The sequence below is a fragment of the Neophocaena asiaeorientalis genome, unplaced genomic scaffold (assembly GCF_003031525.2).
Source record: "Neophocaena asiaeorientalis asiaeorientalis breed wild unplaced genomic scaffold, Neophocaena_asiaeorientalis_V1.1 scaffold54, whole genome shotgun sequence".
Lineage (NCBI taxonomy): Eukaryota > Metazoa > Chordata > Mammalia > Artiodactyla > Phocoenidae > Neophocaena > Neophocaena asiaeorientalis.
Window position 1 is genome coordinate 541,683 of NW_020174938.1, and position 15,269 is coordinate 556,951.

At 35.2% G+C, this 15,269-nt stretch overlaps 1 protein-coding gene across 1 annotated transcript in view; it reads right to left on the minus strand.

The window, feature by feature from the left end:
- Positions 1-15,269, minus strand: part of PEAK1 (pseudopodium enriched atypical kinase 1) — a 290,387-nt gene that overhangs the window by 121,678 nt on the left and 153,440 nt on the right. Inside the window, exon 6 of the mRNA XM_024761788.1 lies at positions 12,974-13,025. The gene's annotated coding sequence lies outside the window, so the exon portion shown is untranslated. The remainder of the gene's footprint in view (positions 1-12,973; positions 13,026-15,269) is intronic.

The following is a 15,269-nucleotide window of genomic DNA, read 5'->3' on the forward strand; positions in this document are numbered from 1 at the left end:
AAAGTGTCTTTTGTTATTGAGAAGTTTTTATTTTGTTATATCTAAGTTTAACAATCTATTTTTTTAATGGTTTTTGATCTTGATAGCTGATTTTAAGGCCTTCCCTACCTCATGGTCACAAACATTTTCTTCTAACATTTGCTAACTGTTTCTTATATATTTACAATTTTATTACATTTTGATTTTATTTTTTGTTAATGGTGTGAAAATTTTATATATCTTTCTAAATGCACACCATTTATTGAATAGTCCGTTCCTTAAATATTGATTTAAAATACCACATGTATTCTACATTTAAATTGGGAGATATACGTGAGTCTGTCTCATAATCTTTTTCTTTTTTTTTTTTGCGGTATGTGGGCCTCTCACTGTTGTGGCCTCCCTCGTTGCGGAGCACAGGCTCCGGACGCGCAGGCTCAACGGCCATGGCTCAAGGACCCAGCTGCTCCGCGGCATGTGGGGTCTTCCCAGACCAGGGCACGAACCCATGTCCCCTGCTTTGGCAGGCGGACTCTCAACCACTGCGCCACCAGGGAAGCTCTGTCTCAGAATCTTTACTCTGTTTTTTATCTAGTTGTCTTTCCCTATGCCAAAACCACACTGTTGCATTTTACTGAATGCTTTCGGGGGTGTTATAGAGAGGACTGCGAAGTTTCCTCCTCTAATAACTACAAAATAAGTTATACAAATAGATTTTATAGTGCTGACTCATCTTTACATTCTTGGGATAAATCCTAACTAAATAATACTTTAATTCAATATTCTAATATTTTATTTATGATTTTTTTAGTCCTATCTCCAGAAGTAAGGTAGCCCTGTAGTTTTCCTTTCCTTTCTGCACCCCCACCCTCTTTTCTCTCTCTCTCTTTTTCTGTGTCTCTCTTTGGTTTGGGTATTAGTGCTAATATATTAGCATCATAAAACCAGTTGGGTAGGGTCCTATCTTTTTATATATTATCCAAGTTTATATGAGTTCTTTAAAAGTTTCCTAGAACTCACCTGTAAAACCTGGGCCGTTGTAGGGACAAATCTTTAAATTTCTTCTCAATTTCTTCTTATAATTATTAGTTAACTCAAGGTTTTTACCTTTTCTTGTGATAACTGGAATAAGTCATATATTTCTGAAAAATTACCCACTGAATCTCAGCTTTCACATTTTATTAGTATACATTTATACAGAGTTCTTGCAACTTTACAAATCTCTGTATATTTAGTCGTGCTTACTTTTTAATTTTTAATATTAATATTTTTTTGTTCTTTTCCAGACCTGCCATGATTTATCCATGTTATAAATTTTTCAATCAATCAAAACTGCTGCTAATTTCTGATCTTACCCTTATTAATCTGGACCTTTATTTTCTTTGAATTATTTTATCAATTTCTTTTTTAAATCTTTAAGTCAATTATTTAATTCATTAATTTTATTTAAGCAAATGACTTAATTTTTATGAAGCGAAACATGCTTCCATAAAAACTTTAATAACCCAAAAGTACAATATAGTAAGCAACAAACCAACCAGCACCCCATTACCCAGAAAGAAAAAGTGTCAATATTAATTGAATGTCATTCCACACATCTCTCTAAGCATTTATGGAGATGAATGGATGACTCCAAGCCTCCTAATTTATCCTTTTTCTTCCCAATTTTATGGTCTTTCCTTTTAAACTGTTCTTAATTTCAAAAAGCTCTAAAATTTCCTTTTTTAATAAATGCAGTGTCATCCTGCATGTCTCTGCGGATATTATATTTATTCTAAAGTTCTGTTTTGCTCTATTAACTCTGATTCCTTGGGTATTAGTTCTTCCATTTGCATAGTTCAGTATCCTCCTTCACAGTAGTAGTTTTCTTTAAATATTTTATGATAATTGGGTTGTGGGCTCATCTTTGTTTAGACTTTAGAGATATCTTGTTCGTCTGATGTATGTGATTACAGCAGCATTTTTTTAGGGGAAGGGCAAAATTTTCCATTGGGTAGTGAACATGGTTAGTATTTGGGGGGGCTCCCTATCCTTTCTGAATATTGACAACACTGGGGAATTGCCTTGGCTTTTAAAGCACCCACACTTCCTGGTTTTGCATCATACACACTAAGGAGAAATGAAGGTAGGAAGAGGTAGAGCCATATGTTTGCTTGCCCAGCAGGCTAGACATAAAGCACCCCTATAATCTCACATCTTTTATAGTATTCCACTACTGTGCGTGTTTTCTCATCTGCATTCCAATCCTGTTTTCAAGGGTTTTTTTCATGGGTTTTGGCCAATTTTGCTTCTTTTCACAGTTGTGTTTGATTGGTACCATACATTTTTTGGAGGAGGAAGGAAGGATCACTTTTAGGAATGAGCAGTAGCAAAGGGAGGCTTCAGCATGTTCTCAGTGCATTGGAAGTTTCACATAGATGTTTTGGCAGAGATAAATGAACAATACTGTACATACTTTTAAAGGAAAATATGGGTTTTTTTTAAACTACACTTTCTCTTCTATTGATGTATGGTCTCATAATAGTAAGCACAGGGTGTTATCCAGTGGTTTCTAACCCTTGATGCACATTACTTATCTGGGAGAGCTGCTCAAACATATTAAAACCTAACCCCAGAAATTCCATTTTAATTGGGCGGGGGTAAGAAACACTGGTATAGTGGGAAAACTACAGGCTTTAGGATTAGATAAATTTGAGTTCAAATCACCCCTTACTGTGGTCTGTGTCTTTAGGCAAGAAACAAACTCTTAAAAACAAACAACAACAAAAAAGAAACAAACTCTTGAGCTTTAGTTTCATCTGTAAATTGGGTTTACAAGATTGTGGTAAGGATTAGAGATAATGTAAGAAGAGAGACTAGCACCATGCAAGACAAATAGCAAATGGTTAACAAATGTTAGCTCTTCTAAATACAGTTATAAGTAAGCAGACAAAAAACCATGGCATTAGGAAAGAGACCAAGTAAAATAGGACATCCCTTCATATGCTAAAATCTTACAAATGACAAATTTAACTCCAAAAGTCACAAAACTGTTCATAGGAGTTGACGATCATTCCCAGATATTCCAAACTAAGAGAGACTGTGAGATTTACAGAGTGTTCCTACTACATTTTATTGTACTCCCTGGGCTCTTTTAACATGCTTATTTCAATGCATTTTTTTTTCAAAGGATAACTCTCTAGGCTATTACAAGGTTTCTGAGCCATTCTTCATTCCTACATTTCAATACCTGAGAGTAAAAACAGCAGCTAATAATAGTGGCAACCTGGTTATACATTTCTGTCTGTACTCATTCAAATATTTTGTGAGAAATAGATGAGCACTTTGAAGTTGCAGGAAATGAGCAAAATAACTAGAAAACTGTGGGACCCATGAATTGAACCAACTTTAGTGTCTCTGATGCATGAAACAATCCAATCCTAATTATAACCAGCTGGAGACAACTCCATTTTCAGAGATATTACCCAAACACAATGATGCCCATTTGCTGACAAGTAAATGCGCATACTTTATCATCTGTATCATTCAGAAGCACAAGTATGCCATTTGGCATAATATAACTTCTTAATTAGTAATATCAACCGAATTCTTTAAAAAGTTTTAACGTATGCCCAATTACAGCTATAATTATTCACCTATCAACAACAGAAGAAAATTATTTTCTTCTTGTTCTTTAAAATGTTTAAATGTTCAGAAGTTATTAATGTTCATATACATTACATAATAGGACTTAAATTTGTCAAACCTTTAGTATAAAAGTAGACCCAAAGCAATACTAACAGTCAATTTGACAATAACACCTTAATTTAGAGGCCCATACTAAACATTAAGAGGGCATGACTCCTATTGTATTCAATGTACATTTACATGGTAAATTATCTGACATTGATTTTCAATGTGAAGACCCTCTCAAAAACAAATTCTATGGCCAAGAAACACATGGAAAAGTGTCCAATGTCATTAGTCACCAGTGAAAAACAAATTAGAATTCCAACGAAATACAACTACAGACTGACTAGAATGGCTAAAATGATACAGCATAATAATACCAAATGCTGGAAAGTATGTGGAATAACTGCAACTCTAATATTTTCAAGGTGGGAGTGAAAGACACGATAAAGGATATTTATGCAAAACCCACAGCCAACATTATATTCAATGAAGAAAAACTGAAAGATTTCCCCTTAAGATCAAGAATAAGACATGAATCCCCATTTTCACTACTTCTATTCAGCATTGTCCTGGAAGTTCTAGCCAGAGCAATGTTAGGCAAGAAAAAAAATAAGAAGCATCCCAACTGAACAGGAAGAAGTAAAATTATCTTTACTCACAGATAACAAGACCTTATAGATAAAAAATCCTAAAGAATAGACACACACACAAAACTATTAGAACAAATAAAAAATTTTGCAAGAATTTCAGGATACAAGACCAACACACAAAAATCAGTTGTATTTCTATACACTAAAAATGAACATGAAAATGAAATTAAGAAAACAATTCCATTCACAATAGCATAAAAAAAGAATAAAATACTTAGGAAAAAATTCAACCAAGGAGGTGCAAGACTGTATACTAAAAACCACAAAACATAAGTGAAAGAAATTAAAGGAAACCTAAATTAAAAAGTATCCTATGTTCATGGATTGGAAAACTTAATATTGTTAAGATGTCAATATTTCCAAAACTGATCCTGTGATTCAACGCAATCCCTATCAAAACCTCAGTTTCCCTTTATGTAGAAATTAACAAGCTGATTACAAAATTCATATGGAATCTCAAGGGACCCTGAATAACCAAGAAGATCTGATGAAAAACAAAACTGAAAGTCTCACACTTCCCCAGTTCAAAACTTATTACAAAGCTACAGTAATCAAAGTAGTGTGGTATGGGCATAAGAACAGACAAATGGAACAGAATTGGGAATTCAGAAATAAACCCATACGTCTTTGGTCAACTGAGTTTTGACAAGGATGCCAAGATCATCCAATGGGCCAAAGAACAGTTTCTTCAACAAATAGTGCTGGTACAACTAATATCAACATGTAAAAGAATGAAGTTGGACCCCTACCTCATATCATATACAAAAATTCATTCAAAATGGGTCAACAACCTAAATGTAAGCACTAAAACTATAAAATTTTTAGAAGAAAACACAGGGGAAAGTTTCATTATTTTGGCTTTGGCAATGGATGCTTAGTTATGACACCAAAAGCACAAGAAATAAAAGAAAAAACAGATATACTGGGCTCCATCAAAATTAAAATTTTTGTGCATCAAAAGACACTATCAAGAATATGAACAGGGCTTCCCTGGTGGCGCAGTGGTTGAGAGTCCACGTGCTGAGGCAGGGGACACGGGTTCATGCTCCGGTCCGGGAAGATCCCACGTGCCGCGGAGCGGCTGGGCCTGTGAGCCGTGGCCGCTGAGCCTGCGCGTCTGGAGCCTGTGCTCTGCAATGGGAGAGGCCACAACAGTGAGAGGCCCGCGTACCGCAAAAAAAAAAAAAAAAAAAGAAAGAAAATGAACAAACCCATACAATGGGAGAAAATATTTGAAAATCATATATCTAATAAAAGATTTGTATCTAAGAAATATCAAGAACTCTCACAACTCAATAGCAAAAAGACAAGCAACCCAATTAAAAAATGAGCAAAGACTTGAATACATTTCTCCAAAAGAGGTACAAAATGGCCAACAAGCAAACAAAAAGGTGCTCAACATCATCAGTCATAAGTAAAGTGCAAATCAAAACCATGAGATACTACTTTAATCCACTAGCATGGCCACAATCATAAAAACAAAAAAACAGGTATTGGTGAGGATATGGATCTTGTACATTGATGGTGGGAAAGTAAAATGGTGCAGCCACTGTGGAAAGCAGTGTGGAAGTTCCTCAAAATTTAAACATAGAATTACCATATCACCCAGCAGTTCTACTGCTCGCTGTATACCTCAAAGAACTAAAAAGAGGGACTCAGACAAATACTTGTATGTGAATGTTCATGGCAGCATTATTCTCAATAGCCAAAAGGTGGAAGCAACCCAAGTGTCCACTGACAGATGAATGGATAAACAAAACACAGCATATTCATATCATGGAACATTATTCAGCCATCGAAATGAATGAAGTATTGATACATGCCACAAACATAGATGAAACTCAAAAACATTATGATAAGTAAGGAAGCCAGACACAAAAGATCACAGATGTTAGTACATTTCTATGAAATCTGAAGAATAGTTAAAACCAGATAGAAAGCAGATTAGTTGACAGGGGCTGAGAAAAGGTGGGAATGGAGAATGGATAGGTCTCCTTTTGGGGTGATGAAATGTTTTGAAACTTGATAGAGGTGGTAGTTGCCCAACATTGTGAATGTACTAAATGCCACTGAATTATGACTTTAAAATGGATAATATTATGTTACATCCATTCTGCCTCAATGAAAATAAATAAAGGAATAAGAAAAAATTCTGATGCCTCTTATGAGCAGTTATTAGAACTATTCTGGGTCTTGGCCAAAGAGGACACACACAGTAAAAAGGATTTAGAAATTACAAGAAGAAAATGATTATAGCTGCATTACAAAAAATAATCTTTTATTTCACTTAGGAAAGTACAAGAGCAAATACCTTGAGGGATAAACAACCACTAATCATATAAACACTGTTCTGTTTAGTTTTCTATATAATTACTCTTAACAGAACTTTTGAATCAAATGTAAAACTAGAAAGTCTCAGCAAAGAGATAGAAGATATGCAGAATAATTAAATGGAAATTTTGGAATTGAAAAATACATTTTAAATGAAAAAATTCACTGGGAAGGCTCAATAGCAGACGATAAAGGAAAGTCAGTGAATTTGCGGATAGTTCAATAGAAATTATACAATTTGAAAAATAGAAATAAATTTGAGCCAAAAAAAAAAAAAAGAAAGAAAGAAAGAAAAAGAAGAGAGCCTCAGAGACCTGTAGAAAAATAACCAAAGGCCTATCATCGATGTTACTGGAGTTCCAGAAGGAAAGGAAAAAGAATATCGTGCTAAAAATACATTAGAAGAAACTTCCCAACTTTGGCAAAAGACATAATCCTAGGGGACCAAAAATAATAAGAATAATAAAATTAAATAAATAAAAAAAAAAAAGACATAATCCTACAGATTTAAAAAGCCCAGTGAACTCAATAAAGGACAAGCCCAAAGAAATCCACACCCAGGATATCATAATCAAACTGATGAAAACTAAGAAACAAAAGTTGAAACCAGCCAAAGAAAAACAACATTTTTAGGGAATCAAGTGGAATGACTATAGACTACTCATCAGAAACAGCGGAGGACAGTTGGAAGCGACACAATATTTTTAAAGTCCTGGAAGAAAAGAACTGTCAACTAAGAATTCTATATTCAACAAAAATGTCCTTCACCTGAAGGTCAAATAACGACACTTTAGATGAAGGAGAACAGGAGAAGAGGTTGCCAGCAGATATGCTATAAAATAATTGCTTTTTCTGTTGCCCAGAGAGAAGCTATCAGAAGGAAATTTGGAGGATTAAGATAAAGAATGAGAAAATGGTAACTATCTGGATAAACATAACAGACTATTCTCCCCTCTTGAATTTTTAAAAATATGTTTGACATCTGAAAGCAAAAAATAATATTGTCTGATAGAGTTTTCAATGCATGTAGTGTAATATATAAGTAACTATAACCCAAAGAGGGCAAAGATAAAGCCATTTATATGGTGATATGGTTTCTACATTTTACTTGAAATGGTAAAATATTGATTCTCAGTAGATTGTACAAGCTTTAGTATGTACATGGTAATCCTTACAGTATCTACAAAGACACAGAGTAAAACACACAACAGGTAAGTTAAATAGAATACCAAAAGATGTTCAAATAAATCAGGAAAGAGAAAACAGGATAAAAAACAAAGGGAACAAACAGAAAATAAATGGTCAACCTAGGGACTTCCCTGGTGGTGAAGTGGTTAAGAATCCACCTGCCAATGCAGGGGACACAGGTTTGATCCCTGGCCTGGGAAGATCCCACATGCCGCGGAGCAACTAAACACATGCGCCACAACTACTGAGCCCGTGCACCACAACTACTGAAACCTGTGCACCCTAGAGCTTGTGTACCACAACTACTAAGCCTGCGTGCCAAGAGCCTGTGCTCCACAATAGAGGAAGCCACCACAATGAGAAGCCCATGCATTGCAACGAAGAGTAGCCCTCACTTGCCGCAACTAGAGAAAGCCTGTGTGCAGCAACGAAGACCCAACACTAGATAAATTAATTAATTAATTAAATGGTCGCCCTAAACTTAAATGTCAATTACATTAAATGTAAATAGTATAAACATTAAAGAAATTATCAGAATGGATTTGGAAAATCATGACCCAATTACTTGGTAACTACAAGAAACACACTTCAAATATAATTATATAGGTAGGTTAAAAGTTTTTTTTAAAAGAGGAAAAAGATAGATATAACATGAAACCATTAATCAAAATAAAGCTGGAGTGGTTATATTATCAAAGTAGACTTCAGAGTAAAGAAAATTAACAGGAACAAAGAGCAACCCTTATATACTAATAAAATGTAAATTCTCCAAGAAGGCACAATAATTCTGAATGTGTATGCATCTAACAAGAGAGATTCAAAATACATGAAGCAAAAACTGACAGATCTGAAAGGAGAAATAGACAAACCTACAATTACATTTGGAAATCTCAGCATTCCTCTCTCAGTAAACAACAGTGAACAATCAGCAATGATACAGAAGAGTTAAAAAACACCATCAACCTACTGAATCTGACATTTAAAGACATTTATCCAACAACAGCAGAATATACATTCTTCTCAATTTTACATGAAACATTCGCCAAGACACACCATATCCTAGGTCATGAAAGAAATCTTAAGAAATTTAAAAGAAATCAAGAATATTCTCTGCCCATAACAAATAGAAATTAATAACAGGAATTACCAAGAAAATCTCCAAATACCTGGAAACTGCCTAAACCAACAATCTATGATTCAAAGAGGAAGATTCAAGGGAAATTAGAAAATATTTTGAACTGAACAAAAATAAATATAAAATTTCAAAAATTTGTGGAATACAGTTAAAGCAGTATTTACAGGGAAACTTAAATAGTAAATATTTATATTACAAAAGGAAAGTCTCAAACCAATAATCTAATGCCCTCCTAATTAAATCTTTGCAAACATCTTTATCTCCTTAGATTTTACAGGTATATATATATATTAAAAATTTTTTTGGTATATATTGCTTAAACGCCCTCAGGAAGGTCTTTAAATTTTGACTCAAAACTTACCTTCACTGAAAAACTTTCTCTAATTAGCCTTTTCCCACTGTTCCATCTGTGTAACTATTTGGTCTCATTAAATTACTATTATATTTATTGGACCATATAAGCAATTACTGCTTTAATAAGACATTAAGCCTCTAAGCTATCTGCTTACAAAGCACATGATATCTTAGAGGAAATCTAAGTGAGGGGATAATAAACCTATGGGCTATGAAATGGGTAGCAAAATTGGCATAAAAAGATGAGTTATTAGGATTAATTTTAACACCCCATTTCCATGAATAGAGCATATTCTAATCATTTTTAGATTTTCCTATTGCTCTAGTTTGTGTGCCCCATAAAAGGCAGTGGCTGCAGGTACAGTCTGCATTGTCTGTATTATCTTTGGAATTAGTAAAAAAAAAAAAGTTCAAACTCTGAAAAATTGTGTCAAGTTATCCATATCTTCAAAGTCCATATATGCCCTCTCTAGATTTCTATCGTGCCTCATTTATACAGCATGAAATTGAAAGCTAACTGCTGTCCTGTGACAGAAAAGTATAATAATAATTCAGAAACACTCCCTATTGTGTTTTATTCCACTTGTGAAATGAAATCACATACATTAAAATAAGAATAAAGTCTCAAACTGTGCATTTTCAGCATCTGACATCACTCACAAACAATTAGCTAGTACTAATTCGGTCCAATATTGTGAATGTTTCATTAATAAAAATTAATTAGCTCTGTTAGTTATGAATGTCACAGGAAAACCCAGCCTCGGGCACTCTGATTGTTACTGTTATTTGTTTTCAGGAATCACTTGCTGAGAATTGCTTCCCCTAGTTTTATTTCTATGCCTCAATTATACAACCTTAAAATATGGCAGCCCCTTGTATTATACATTTCCTGCAAATATTAAGCAAATATGCTAAAGCAGAGCATATTTTACATAACCACATATGTCAGGCTAAATTTGAGCCAAGAAAGAGAATGAATGTACTCACATCTGAATTATATTTGGCAAACACAGAGATATCATAAGCTCCTGGTTTAAATGCCTACATGCTATTTCCATGGCAACTACATAAACATTTTCCTCATAACACAAAGCTATCTTCATTCTTTATATCCCATTATTTATTTTTTCACTCTCAGGGGAAAGCCTAATTTATTCCCTAGGAAAAATCAATCAATGGTTTCTTAATATGTGGCATTTGAAGAGTAGGTGGCACAGTTCTTTTTATGGAAAAGCAATTTCCACCAACGCTCTTGTTACGTGACAGAAGACTAGAGGAGAATAAAAGTAGTACTTGCTTTAAGGAAAGTGTGTGTATAAGTTGCAATGAACAGTCCTTCAAAGAGAGATGAGAATGTGCATTAGAAACCCACAAAAGGTTGGCCAAAGTGATCACGTGCAACTCCAACTTCTCTTTTGGAGAAGTATGTGAGTGGAGTATCATGGAAACTCCCTTATGGAAAAAAAAAAAAAGTGATATTTCATTCCTACAGAGTTTTGGCAGTCTTTAAAAAAATTCCTTTGCTGCTTTCCTTGTGTGATAGAGATTATATATAGAATGGTCAGCAACTAGAGGCAAGAGAAAGACTACCTACTTAAAAGCAGATCAAATGACAGTTAAAAGGAAAGGTAAAGGGAAACCACATCAGGTTCCTTCACTTTGTCTACTCTTTGAGCCTGAGGTAGCTATCACAGATTCAAACAGCACCAGATGGAAGAGATCCCTTATTGCATTTTAGCTATCAAATGAACAACAATTTCTCAAAGTGCTCTAAGGGACAGTGGATCAACTAACATTCTTCAGTGTACTCAGAGCTCAGTGGGAAGCCCATTCAGGATGAGTGTAGATATTAGCCAGGCCCTTCCTCTGAGCTTCCCTGGCACCACAATGATAGCACTTATCACTGTTTTGTTATTGTTTATATATGATTCCCTCAAGGGACCTTTATAATACCCCTCCAATCTAACACAGTGCTCTGTGAATGGTAGGGTGCTTAATAAGCTAGTGGATTAAATGCATATTTAGCTATAATGTATACACATTTCCTACAATACACAATGCTCCTCATTCAAAAGATTAAACTGTTTTACAATAATTCCCTCTACCATTTTGATGTTTCAATTCTCATGGCAGTTTTATTACTTCCTCTATTTCTACAAGGCAAATTTCTTACAATCTCCTCTCTTTCATTTATCTCCAAGGCCTATGTCCAGTTATGAGGCAAGGGCTTTTTGTTTCTTTTTGGTTTAGCTTCTAATGTTCCAGTACCATTTGTTGGAAAGACTAATCTTTCTTCACTGGGCTGCTTCTGCACCTTTGTCAAAAATCAATTGATCATATATATACATATCTAAACAAAGCATCCGCATCTGGTTTCCTTTTAAATATTCCCCATATGAAACTTACCTGTGCTTTAGCACTAGTTATACAATGGCCCATTATATATCATCAGAGAGTTCTAAAGCACCAGAATGTTTCATGTTTTCCTTCCTATGTATGTCAAACCAACAGAAGGAAACAAAAGCTGGGCCTGACTCCAAGAAGAATGAGTTTCTTAGGGATCAAGTGTTTCCTTTCATTTCTACAATTTGGTATTTTTAGATAAGCTTTCCTGTGACCATGTGCCAGAATTGTTAAACATCAAAATGTACAAGCCAGAATGATAATACTAACTTTTTCCCTCCATTATTCTGTTGCTACTGCATGGGGACAACTACTTCAGAATTCAAATACCAGTGAGGTTAGGAATAACTGGCTTGTTTATTACAAGCATTTGTGCAGATTTCTAGTTTTTCACTGTTATAGAATGTGGTGGGTGAATCTCCCTTCTAGTAACAGAAACAAGGGGACTCTTTGCATTTATTATGCTCCTCAATCCCCACATGTTTAGTGGTATTCCAGCTGATTGTCATTAACTTAAAACATTTACTGCTAATTACAGTTGGCACAATAAATCAAAGGGTAAAAATGTGTTCTCAACACCCACAGTAATCCTCTCCTTCACAATAAAATTTCTATCTCTTCCCCCATCATCCCCCATGCCAGGACCAGGCCCTTGGTGAAAGGACTTCTAAGCTCTTTTCGAAGTCCAGATTAACATCCTCTTCCTGGGTCATCCTGTCATGGCGTTTTCAGAGGCTAACTCTTCCCACACATCACGACTGACTTCTTACTACCTAGCATTGTTGTCTTGCCAGCAATACACGTGTGAAGGGAGACTTTATGCCACATGGTATAGTCATTTCTTGGTCATTTGACTCTACTAGAGAGTATTCCTGCTACAACAATCTCAGTAGTAAAGAGTTAAAAGAGCTAATGTGAGAGATGTAAGCTCACAGAAATAACTGTTTTCCCAACAAAAGCCTTAAAAATACATTTGAAAACCTACAGAATGAAAGAATTACATTCTTTCAAAACAGTGCAGAATTAACAAGAAGACGGTGGCACTTTAGGTACCAAGAAGAAAACACAAGAGGACAAAGTCACAACACAACAGCAAATCTGCACTATTGACTAGAGTATGTTGCCTACTCATCTATGCTATGTTTTATTTTGAGCTCATATGAAAAAATACAGTTAAATAAATATCACACATCAATGAAAGATGCAGAACGTACATCTAGTATATCATCATTTATACTTCATATTGTTTATGAGTACTTACACAAGAATATATATTCACCAACCTCATAGAGCATTTTCTCTGGAGAAGGAGGCTAGGAATGAAATTGGAGAGAGATACAAAGAGGATTTCAATCATTCCTAAATTGTTTTGTTTCTTTTAGCAAAAATGACAAAATGTTAGCATTCAATTAATTCTTGGTGGTAAGATAACAGATGTTTGTTATATGATTCTGAATTCATGGAATTTCATAATAATAAAAGTTTAAGAGAAATAGAAACAACACCTAATTACATTTTAGCCTAGAAGTAAAGCAGATTTATAAACACAGAAAACATGAGGAAGAACCTTCTTTCTTGAAATAGCATTATAGCTGACCAAAATACATTTTGAACTACATAAGTCTGAAAGAATACTTAAAATGATACTGTAATTTCTAAGTAATATTGGGCAAGTAGATTTGCCTCCAAGAGCTTCCATTTAATTTTATGTAAAGCAAGGATGTTGAAGTAAAATATCTTGGATAACCTCTTCAACTTTAAAAGTCTGTAACTCTTTTTCCCCAAGAGGAGGTAAGTGTATCTCTGTACATGTTATTCCTTTTGCCTAGAATAGGAATACTCTTTTCCTCTAGCTTGTTCCCTGGCAGTAAAATCCTATTTATCCGGTAACACTCAGTACACAGGATACCTTCGTGCTTTGGGAAGCCTTCCCTCACCCTTCCTAAGGAGGAAAAAACACAGTCACAGCTCTGTTCTCATACTCCCATTAAGCACTTGATACACTATCTTTCCATTTATGTGTTGCCTGTTCTGTTAGATGGTGAGCCACTGATGACGGGACCTGCACTCTACCCTTCTTTGTATCCCCTGAACCTTCCACACTATTGCAAATATTGTTTTCCCCAAGTAAATGATGAATGAGTGAATGAGTCAGTATGTAAAATGGCATGAAGTTCACTCCATCATTCAGGTCAGTTGATCGTGCCACTAGAAGGTAGGGGTGTAACCCAGACGATCACTTAATATTCTTTCCAAAAGAATCCACAGGATCATTTCGAATTTTATGCTCTTAGTTTAGAAAGCAAGGATGACATAACTTTTCTTCTTCTCCTTTTGCTTTTCCTCATACTACACAGCTTTTTACAAAGAACATGAAACACTCTTCTTACTTAAGCAAAATATCAGAAACTTAAGATACACTAAACCTTGAACTGAAAAACTGTTACAAAGAAGTGAAACATTTTATCATATATATTTGGATAATATGCAGTTGGCTGCAACAGTTCATTCAACCCTTGTTCTGAAATGGGGCTGGCTACAGTTCCTAAGGTGGAAGAGGGATAGTGTGATAACATGGAGGGGAGAGAGAACTTGGTGGAAAATAGCCAGTAATCCCTCCCAGGAACCCAAGGAAGCAGGAGGGTAGATCTCAGCACCCCTAGTTCTTTCTTGGATCAATCTCCCCAGATTTGGCTCCTGAAATAGTTGTTAACTGGGAGATTCTTGGAATCAATGGGAGTGTCCTGGGAGTCTGCCAACCAGCCACAAGACCTAGAAATGCCCTTGACAATATTTAAGCCAGAGCAGACAACTGCCACCAGATGCGATGGGGGGAATTTGGAGCTCAAAGTTGCACCTGGTTAGAACTTCTAACCAGGTACTAGTGTAGCTCACCCTAGTCATTTCATTAATTCAGAAGTAACATGACCTTGCATTTTACAGGACTGAATATTCTGGACCATACTTGTTAATTATAACAGGGTTATTTTTTTAAACTTTTTATTTTGAAATTGAAGATTCACAGGAAGTTGCAAAGATAGTACTGAGAAGCCTCATTTACCCTTAAACAAGTTTGCCCCAATAGTCACATCTTGTGTAAATACAATACAATATCAAAACCAGGAAATTGACATGGGTACAATGTATGTGTATTCACTGTCACTTTATGACACATGTAGATTACTCTAGCTATCACCACAATCAAGATAGACTATCCCTTCACTGCAAAGATACCCCTTGGTGCTATCTCTTTAAAGTCACACCCATCCACCTACCCCTCAACCTTCCCAAACCCCTGGCAACAACTGTCTTGTTCTCCATCATCATAATTTTGTCATTTTGAGAATGTCATATAAATGGAATAATACATTATGTGACTTTTTGAGACTGGCTTTTTTCATTCAGCATAATGTTCTTGAGATCCGTCCAAGCTGTGGTGTATATCAGTAGATCATTCCTTTTTATTACTGATATCATATTCCATGGTATGGATATACCACAGTTTGTTTAACCATTTACCTATTATAGAACACGTTGGTTGGTACAATCTGTGTCTA